Source organism: Marmota flaviventris, chromosome 5 (genome assembly GCF_047511675.1).
Source record: "Marmota flaviventris isolate mMarFla1 chromosome 5, mMarFla1.hap1, whole genome shotgun sequence".
Lineage (NCBI taxonomy): Eukaryota > Metazoa > Chordata > Mammalia > Rodentia > Sciuridae > Marmota > Marmota flaviventris.
Window position 1 is genome coordinate 91,197,643 of NC_092502.1, and position 10,805 is coordinate 91,208,447.

General features: G+C 31.0%; 1 pseudogene; it reads right to left on the reverse strand.

Moving 5' to 3' along the window:
• Positions 1 to 6,267: 6,267 nt before the first annotated feature.
• On the reverse strand, positions 6,268 to 7,081 carry LOC114086234 (ribosome biogenesis protein NSA2 homolog pseudogene; annotated as a pseudogene).
• Between the last annotated feature and the right edge of the window lie 3,724 nt (positions 7,082 to 10,805).

A 10,805-nucleotide genomic window follows, 5' to 3' on the forward strand; every position in this document is an offset into this window, starting at 1 on the left:
TCTTATTGATGCTCCTTTACAGATAATGGGTCCTTTTCTCTCCAGGTTCTTTGGTTGTCTTACTTTTTAAAAATCTCTTCAAATAATGGTTCCCTAAGCATATGAACCTGGATTTTTGTTTCCAACAAAAAATGAGATTGACAAAAGATCTACATGATTTTCTTTTTTCCTCTTAGATTTAGTTACCCCTTTTCTGTCCATTGCACAGACATTCTCCCCACCCCCACTGCCCTACACACACAATTAACAAATGCCTCTGGAGAAATGCTGTTATTACAAGGCCAGCACTTTAAAAACATGATTTTTTTTCTGGATTTATTAATCCAATAGCACAAGTTGTCCCAGGAGTTTTTACATATTTTTAATTTATTTTATCTAGATTTTTGGTTGCCTTGTTTAAAAATTAAAAGTGTTTCCTCAACATTTCTGACACTTAAAACTTAAATTTAAAAAGTATTATAGATAAAAAAGTAAAGTTTTCTCTTTTATTTCTTGATGTCTTTTCCAAGTTTAGAAATTTAAGCTGTCAGTGGGTGATGATACAATGTTAATCGGGAATTACAGTCTTGATACATGAATAAACTTTAGGACCTGTATTAATCATGTAATTCCAAGCTTTGAAGTCTTAACACATGCGTCATTAAATATCAGTGGCTTAAGAAAACAAAGTTTTTGGTTTTTTTCTCACTATGTAAAGTCCATCACATGTTGGTTGACCTTCCAGGACAACTGTACTTCAAGATATTACTAGACGCTAGGTCACCATATGTTGCTATGGCACCATGTACTCACTAAAATTCCAGGCCCCTCAAAGTAGGTTATCCACACAGGGTGAATCATTCCTACTCTTTCTCAATTTCTCTGGAAGTGCAGCTTAACATATGTACTTTCAACCCATTAATCAAAACTAGTTACATGACCCTGGGCCAACTGCAAGACATGCTAAAAAACATTAACAGTGCACACAGAATATTTTATGAACATTGGTATCTATGACACAGTAATCATTTGTGATATACAGAGTTATAATTATAAAATACATTAATTGCACCAATCATATGCATAAGAAATGTTACAATGAGGATAGGGACTTTATGGGCAGTAAAAATATCAGTGACAATTCTAATGAATCAGATAAAGCATAATAAATCTCTCACCATTTATATCAGAGGAAATACTATCATCAAACAACAACAAAAAACCCCAAGAAGAATGTAAAGTCATTATCTTCTAAAACATTGCTAAGATTCTAGATTGAACAATTACAATATAATGTGTCCTTATAAATTAGAATGAAATAACAATAAGTAATTTTTAGAAAAATGGTTAATGAAATGCCTTTTTCTTCACATTTTTCTCACAATTCTTTCATAAGATAGTGAGATAAACAATTTAGTATTTTTGATGTTTCTGTAAAGAGAGTATTGAATAAGAGAGAATGCAAATTGAGAAGATGGCATTGTTTTGGTAGTCATCAGACGAATTCTGAGAAAAATAATTTGGAAAACTACTAGTCTAATAAAATATTAAAAATATTTGTGAGGACAATAGGAAGTAAATTCTTTTTTTATTCAGTTTTTGATGTAACAAGCTTCAGGCGTTGCTAAGTAGTCAGAGACTGCCACTCATTGAATGACATCAATACATGTTTTCAAAGAGGAAGTAAATGACATTAATGAATTTAATCATCAATTCATTGCAGTCACATTTTTTTGTAAATGAAGAAAATGCTTAGTTATTGACAGGCAGGGTTTATAGCTTGTGTTTTAAACATTAAAAAATGGTGGTAATTCTGCACTAATTTACTCATATTGGCACCATAATTTCCCTTGTGAATGAGTAGAAGAATGATTTCCAAATTTTTTTTTTTTTTTTGGTACTGTGGACTGAGGTAAGTGGGGGCAATCTACCACTAACATAAATCCATGGTTCTTTCTTTCTTTCATATATATGGTAACTTTATATATATGATAACTAATATATATATATATATATATATATATATATATATATATATATATATATAAATTATCAATGGATCTTTATTTTTATTTATTTATATGTGGTGCTGAGAATCGAACCCAGTGCCTCATGCCTTGCTAGGCAAGCACTTGACCACTGAGCCACAATCTTAACCTCTCTTTCTTCTTCCTCCTCCTCTTTTCCTCCTCCTCTTCCTCCTCTTTCTTTCTTTCTTTCTTTTTTTTTTTCTTCTTCTTCAGACAGGGTCTTCCTAAGTTCCTGAGAATCTCACTAAATTGCTGAGGTTAAACTAGAACTTGCCTGCCTCAGCTTTCTGAATCACTGGGTTTCTAGATATGTGCCAAGACGCTCAGCTCCATCTCAATTCTTGATTTAGGGAAATTTATTTTGAATTACAATAGAGTTTTAAATTATCTAAATCACATATAAATAAAATGTACACCCTTAGCAACATTAATATATTCCAGCCTAAATCTGTTGGATTGTTTCCATGCTTTTATTTCTTTATTATAGAGCAGAGTAGATTTTCACCTCTCAGCAAAGGGTTTATAATATCCTAAAACTTAGTCCAGAGTTCTTTAATGAGTATATTTTTAAGGCACATATATATCTTTTTAGAGCAACTTAATTGAATAACTTAAGGTTATTCAATCATTTTATTTCATTTTCTGTTAGGTAAATAAAAAGCATTAATTCCAGGTACATAAGCTGGTTGAGAGAATATTGCTTCTTATAAAAGTATTTTAAAATTATGCCCTTAGAAAATCTTTGAACATAACATTTTTTTTTTTATTTTTATGTGGTGCTGGGAATCGAACCCAGTGCCTCATGTATGCTCATGTACGTTCATAACCCACTTGAATCAAAGTGTGGAATATGATATGTCAAGAAATTTGTAATGTTTTGAACAACCAACAATAAAAAATTAAAAAAAAATTATGAATAAAGTTGCTATAAATTAAAAAAAAGAAAATCTTTGAAACACTAAATACAAATTTATACAAATAGATTATTTACCAAATACATGTACATGTGTATTTATACATATGTATGTGTGTGTATATATATATATATATATATATATATATATATATATATATATATATATATATATAATATATAACATATTCATATAAAACAGATCAGGCATACTTATACTTACTTGAAAGGAGTTAGTATGTATGTGAATATATATATATATATATATATATATATATATATATATATATATGTAGGTATAGATATATATATGTAGGTATAGATATATGTATATACATATATGATCTAAGAATTCAGACTTACTAACAAAGTAATAGTTGAATGATTATTTTTTTTTACAAAGTCTGTACTTTGTTATCTGTATATAGATATATAAGTACACATTTTTAACTCCTAAAATAAAATTACAGATGCTAAATGTAATATGATGTGAAAAACTTCTTACACATTATTTTGTAAAAACTGAATATCTTTTTATAACTTATGAGAATAAATCTCATGTTAAGCATGAGATTAGCACCATAAAATGGAAGGGGATAATCAAGGTCATAATTAAAAGAGCATAATAAGAGTAACATGTCATTTTTCATATCATAATATAGGTTCCTTATATATCCCTATTCCCACAAATACATAAAACCCAGTCGGCTCAGAATGTTCTACCATTTCTTAATTGTTACTCTGGTCACATTTCCCACCCTTAATCCTATTCTTTGAATCTTTAAAAAAATCTGCTGAACACTAATTATTTAACCTTGCCTCCTACCTACTTTCCCTCTTTATTCTGAGGTTTCTTAAGGGCTATAATGAGCTGTCCCCACACAAACAGGCCAAATTAGTGGATAATTACTGCTGGGCCTGTGAATGTTCTCACTCCTCCTTTCTTACAGTTTCACAACATTACCAGAATGGTCTGTCGCCTCCCTACCAATTAGGAACAATTACTACTTTATAACATTAGTGGTGGCAGGCTTATTATGTTGGGGGATATGTAAAAATAAGATGGGGGTAGGAGAGAAAGGCATGGCCAAAGAGGTCATTGTCATTTAAGGAGCTTCAATGCTTTATACTCATTGTTTCATTGTTTTAATTTCATTTTTTTTTCAGTATTACAGCTGCAAAGGTTTATATTCACTCTATTAGATGAAAGTGAACATTGTATGTACCCAAGATTGTGTTTTTCTCCTTTTGCACAGAATGATATCTCATTTTGATGGCTTCCATTTTCAAAATAGTGGTAATGGTTCTGTATCAATCTATGGGAAGAAAAAAAAAGTATTATTTTGTTTTATTGTTTTTTAGTAAAGATGCCTTTTTTTTTTAGTTGAGATTTTATTCCTGTCATCTGAATTTAGTTTCCTAAGATATATCAAGGTTTTCATTTAAAAGGAAGGTAGTGTGACCCAGAATGTTAGCAAAATATTTCACTCTAATCTGTATTTAAATAGGAGAGTTTAGGTCAAGATAAATCTATATCAAATATTCAGAATAAAGCATGCTTAAAGATTTTAAGATGATTACATAATAAGGTAACAGTTGAATTTCTGTTAATCTACCTAACTCATCTACCTTAGCCTATCCTGAAATTATTTTTTTCTAATGGATTTTTTATTAATTCTGTGAAAATTTTTTTGATGATAGGAGTGATGCTTATTTTGGAGGAATGTGAATAAAGTCTGAATCTCCCATGCCAGTAAAAAGCATTACTTGATGTTATATAAGGGTGATTAATTTATTTAGGACATATTTTAGAAATTCATTAATGTGTGAGACACAGTAATGGAGATGGCTTTACTGTTCTTTTTGGTACTTGGCTCCTGCTAGGATCCCCTTTGCATAGTCACCAAACACACTCTTAATCCTTTCCCATAGATGGAATCTTAATTAGTCTAACAAGAAACTATTCTGGATACCATTGATGGGAGAAAAAAATGTTCACATGAAGTTAGTAACCAATATTACCAATAGTGTCAGGTGCATCATTATTGATGTTATTATTAAAATAATTATTACTAATACTATTATTATTATGGAATAAGGACACTAGGTTTGTCAAACTCAGGAATGTCATTTTGGCTGAGTGGAAAGAATGAAAAATGAACTTCATAAAGTTAAATAAAGGTTATATAGAAAGATTGGTTAAGAAATAATAAAAATGAGAATAAATGCATTCTGCTATCATGTATAAGTAAGTAGAATAAATTAAAAAAGAAAAAATAGAAGTATATTGAGGTAAAGGGATATACATGGAATGAATGCATTCTCTCAGTTAATTAGAAAGCAAAGATTATGTCTCATTTAGAAAATTGCAGCAGACATTCTTGAAAAAAAAAGAAAAGAAAAAGTACTATAAAAGATCTAGTCTTGACTGACAAGCAACTTTAAAACACCAAAATCAATAAATAGTAACTCTCCTGTTGTCTGGAAATAATTGACAATTCAGTTGTTCAATAAAAATGCCAAAGCAAACAATATGTTCTTTATAATGTATAGCAAATAATTATTAGATTGACTGCAGTTTTTATATTTTGATTTGTGTCTGAACACATCAAATGCCCATGATCACAATATTGTCTATTTAAATAGAACCAAAGTTGATTGACTCAAGAGTTCATTATGAAGGCATTAATAAACAAGTTACATATTTTATTCATATGAAATGTTAATAATAAATACCAGAAGAAAAGTACAAATTTCTGCCAGAAGAACCACAGGATTGGTTTTATAAATAATAACAAGTTTTTGGTGTCTTGGTCAAGTGTCAATGTAATGCATTTGATATTGCAAAGTTGCACATATTTTATTATGGAAATTCTGGCCTAATAATCATTGATGAAGATAGCTTTTGGTGAAAATGCAAGGTTAAATTTGGGTGCATGTTTAACAAAATAAAAAGCAGAAAATTTCAGAATAAAAAACGAACACTTTTTTTTAATTAGAAAGTACAATACCTATCAAAGAAATACCAACTTATATTAACACAAAGACTTGTACATAAGTATTCATAGTAGTTTAATTATAGTAACTCAAAATGGAAAATGACTCAAACATCCTTCAATGTGCTGATGATTAAACAAGCCACAGCAAATCCATATAATGGGATACTACTCGACAATATAAAGTATCTATTTTTTAAAATTTTTTATTTTATTTTTTTATAATTTAATAAATAGTTCTCTTAATGACTGCAGATATGTAAGGCTGTTTGGTAATATTCAGAAATATCACAGTAATTGTGGTTTTCTTGATTGATTTGTAGTCTTCATAAGAAGTGTAAAATTGCTGTCAAACCAATAAGATTGCATTTATACATTCAACCTCTTTAGGACTGTTGGTAACCTGTACATATTTTTCCCAAATAACTTTGCCTCTTTGTTTTACAAGGTCCAACTCACTCACATTCACCTCAATGATTGTACCTTTGGAAATAACTCCTGAAGTTATATACAGTGGGGATAAGGAATTCTTTTTCACATCAAATATTGGTAAGCAAAAGGTGGCTTTGATTCAGGATGTGTTACATGGGCCTTCTTGAATGTAGGCCCATTGGCATATGACTGCTTTATACTTGGAAGGTTTTCTTGTAAAGCCATCCCCAACAAAATAGACTTTGATAGCCATCTGATTCCATATCTTTTCTCTCTTTTCTGATTGAATCACTTTTAATACTTCTGTTTCTCTCTGGGCAGGAACCTCGGGAAAGGCAACTTCATATTTTCCCACCTTCTCTTTTTGTTTTGGCTTAAAGTAACTTTTGTTTGGGTCTGTCCCTCTCTGTCCAGAAGATAGGCAGGTACTGCTCCTTGTGGAGTTTTTTCATCATTCTGTTGTTTGGTGTTTCTCTTTTGATGCATCTTGCTAGTCTTTTTCATTTGTATTTTCTCAGCATGGTGCTAATCATGATAGAGCTTAGTTTTCAGGCATATATATATATATATATATATATATATATATATATATATTTTTTTTTTTTTTTTTTTTTTTGCCTTCTTTGAATGTTCCTGACTCTCCCAAGTTTCCTTCTTTCCATTTTTCTCATGGTAATCAAATGCTATCCATAGTATTTTTGGTGTAATTCAATATATTCATTTTGTGGCATGGTGATAGCCACAGAGCTGCCAGATGGAGTTTCCAGGGTGAGTAGATGCTCTCAATTTTTGTGCATCAAAGACCCGCCTAAAAAGAAGCCATTCTTCTTATCTCCCCAACCCCCCTCCCTTCTCGTGGATAGTAGAATGAAACAGACATTATTATTACTGTGTGTATATATGTGAATGCATGACCAATGTGATTCTGCAACATGTATACTCAGAAAAATGAGATATTATATCCCATCTGATACAAATGTATGATATGTCAAGGTCATTGTACTGTCATGTGTAACTAATTAAAACAAATAAAAAAATTAAAAATAAAAATAAATATTGATGAATACTAAAAAAATTTTAAAAAATAAAAAAGGATCTATTCTTGATATACTATACAAACTTTGATGCATCTAAAGAGAATTCCAGTTGCAAATGGTTAACTATCATATGATTCCATTTGTATTACATTATTGAAATAAAAAAATATAGAAATGAACAGGATCGTGCTTGCCAAGGATTGAGGAAGTATACAGAGAAAGATATGGCTATGGCCACGAAAAAGCAGCACAAGGAATAATATTTATGATAGAACTGTTCTGTATCTTTACTATGGTGATGATTGTGGAAATCTACAAATGGGTATAATTTCAAAGAATCAAATCCATAAAAATTTGGTGAGATCTGAATAAGATCAATGGATTTCATTGATACCAATTTTCTAGTTGTGGTATTATGCTATTATTATTAAAAATATTACCACAGAATGGTGTACAGGATTTTTCCTGCAATATTTCTTACAAATGTGTATAAATCTTAAACTTCTCTGATAAATAGACAAAGATATTATTTATTTTCAAGGGATAAAGAGATCAGTTCTAGCTGAGAGACTGGGTAAGAGTAACATAGGATGTAGTATTTGAGTTAGTCACAAAAGTTGAATATAATCTTTATTCGTGATCTTTATAGATGAAGATATTCCAGGTGGAGCATCAGAATAGTCTACCCATCATTTTAATGAATATTTACTAAGAATTGCTACATATCAAGCACTTTTACAGGAATTTGGGAATAAAAAGTAAACAAAAACATACAGTAATGGAAATTTCAAATATCTATGGTACATATTCATGGAACATGTATCTTTCTATTCTTATTATTGTAGAGATATATGTCAAAATATCACTATCATGGATAATAATCCAGAAAGGTATAATTTGAGAGAATTTTAATAAGTTACATAGCAAAATTTCAAGAGAGCAGAAGTGATAAATCTAATTTTGATAAATTAAATGGTATATGGAAAAAACATTAAAGTTAGGGACTGAGAATGGAGTTTAGTGACAGAGTGCTTGGTTAGCATGTGTGATCCACTGGGTTTGATAAATGTTAGAAGTTTATGCTTCTGGAACTGAACTAAATTCTGTTCTATGTGTTAAGTACATACCTGTTGCATAAATTTATTTTCTAGCAGATAGATAAAGATGCAAAGAGCATGTAGATAAATTATACAATTGCTGAATGTGTTAGTGTTTGCAAGGAAAACTAAACTTGATTATATGCTAGAGTAATTGATGGTAGAGCTCAATAAAGCACTAGAATAATGAGATGAAGCCTCTCAGAACAAACTACCTTAACGAAAATTGGGGAAAAACAATGTAGTCAGCCATTGGAAATGGAATAGGAAGACATTCTAGCCAGAATTAAAGCAAATGTCAAGCCTAAAGTAGAAAACCTCTTGGCAGATTAGAACAGAAAAGAGGCTTCTTTCCAGCATAGTGAGGAAGTGGGAGAGTGATACAAAATAAAGTTAAATAGGGGAAAGAAGAGACAATTTGGCCAAGTATTTTCTATTCTGGTGAGAGTTTGATTTTTTAAATTTAAGTAAGGAGAAATAATTTATAGGTAAATTATGTAATATTTTCTGTTATTAAAAATTGTTTTGAACCAATAAAAAATTGCTCTGGCTTTAATTATGGAATCAAATTATAGGGGGCAAGAAGGAAAATAGATTTCATTGAATACAACACTACCAAGATGAGAGAAAAAGATAATTTAGATTAGGCAGTGACAAGGATAGTGGAGAGAAATGGAAACTTCTAGATATATTTGGAATTAGAATTAACAAGAGTTTGCTGGTGGCCTGTGGACTTGGAATGAATAACAAAGGAAGTGAGGAATCAAAGATAGCCTCAGGATTTTTGGCTAAAGTAACATTTTGTTTTTATAATATAGAGGAGGACGGATGAGGAGCCTGCTTGGAATAGTTTAATATTGGATATCCAGACATTCAAGTTAAGTAGACAACTGGATACATTAGAAGTCAAGAGAGATTGGGAGTGGAGTTTCAGTCCTCAGCATAGTAATGACACTTAAATGGTCCTGAGGGTATAAGAAGAGTGTGAAAAAAGAACAAAAGAGTTCCTAGGTAGAGGTTGATTAGAAAATAAATATGAAAGAAAACAAAGAAGGCAGAATACTACATGGAAAATCAAGATAGTAAGATGTCAGAGATACCAAGAGAAGAAAGAGAAGCCAAGGAGAACATGACTAACAGTTGTGCAATATCAAGAAAAATAGGGATGCAGAAGTGTTAATATTTTTGATAAAATGGAAGCCACTTTTTATTTTGACAATGTAATTTCAAAATGATAGAAAAAACAGAAAAATTCTGAGAACTGAACAATCAATAGGAGATGAATAAGTGGAATATTTACTTCAAAGGGGAACAGAAAAATGAGACAATTTAGGTAGCACATAGGGCTTCTAATATAATTTTTAAATAAGGGGCAGGATGTAATGATGTCAGAAGAGAAGAGATAAATAATATAGGAAACAGAAGATGGGACTCAAAGCATAAGTGGGAAAAAAGGATGGTTTCCTTCATTGTATTAGAAATGGATATAACATAGCAAGACAGGTCTTTTATATTTTTGATAAATTTTGTATCAAACTTATCAGCCAGAAAGTAAGAGATGGGATCATCAAGAGTTGAAATATAGAAGAATTAGCAGGGTTTGTTGGTGGTCTGTTCTTCATGTTCATTTCAGTATTAAGGTCATGAATATGATCAGTCAATTTGGGGTGGTTTTCTTTCAATTATGGTCAGTGGGAAGATATACACTGTTAGATAATTAGATATTAAAGGGAGAAAAAAGCAAAGGAGGTGAAAATATTTACATCAAGTAATTATAATACTAACAAATACAACTTTGTAAGATGAGGACAGAAAGGGACTAGTAGAGAAAGACAACATTGTAAGGTCAATGATTGAGAGAGCTTAATGTGTTGCAGTGAGGTTATGTAATACGAAAAGGTAAAAGTGATCACAAAACAGAAACGAATAATTTTCAAGTGTGGAAAATTGCTGTTGCTGACAAATCTAAGTCATCTAGGGAGAGAGTTCAAGACAGTTCTTTGGATGTCTTTAGATCCATCCAGTTTTCAGTTTTCTCCTTTTTTTTTTTAATACAGCGGGTACCAAGGATTGAACTCTGGGGCACCCAAACACGAAGCCACATCACCAGCTCTATTTTGCATTTTATTTAGAGACAGGGTCTCATTGAGTTGCTGAGTGCCTCAATTTTTCTGAGGCTGGCTTTGAACTCATGATCCGATCCTTCTGCCTCAGCCTCCTGAGCTGCTGGGATTACTGGAGTGCAACATGCTACCAGCCTCCCCAATTTCTTGATTGAAGTTATCCAGAATAAATGTATTATGGGAAGGGAATGCATCATT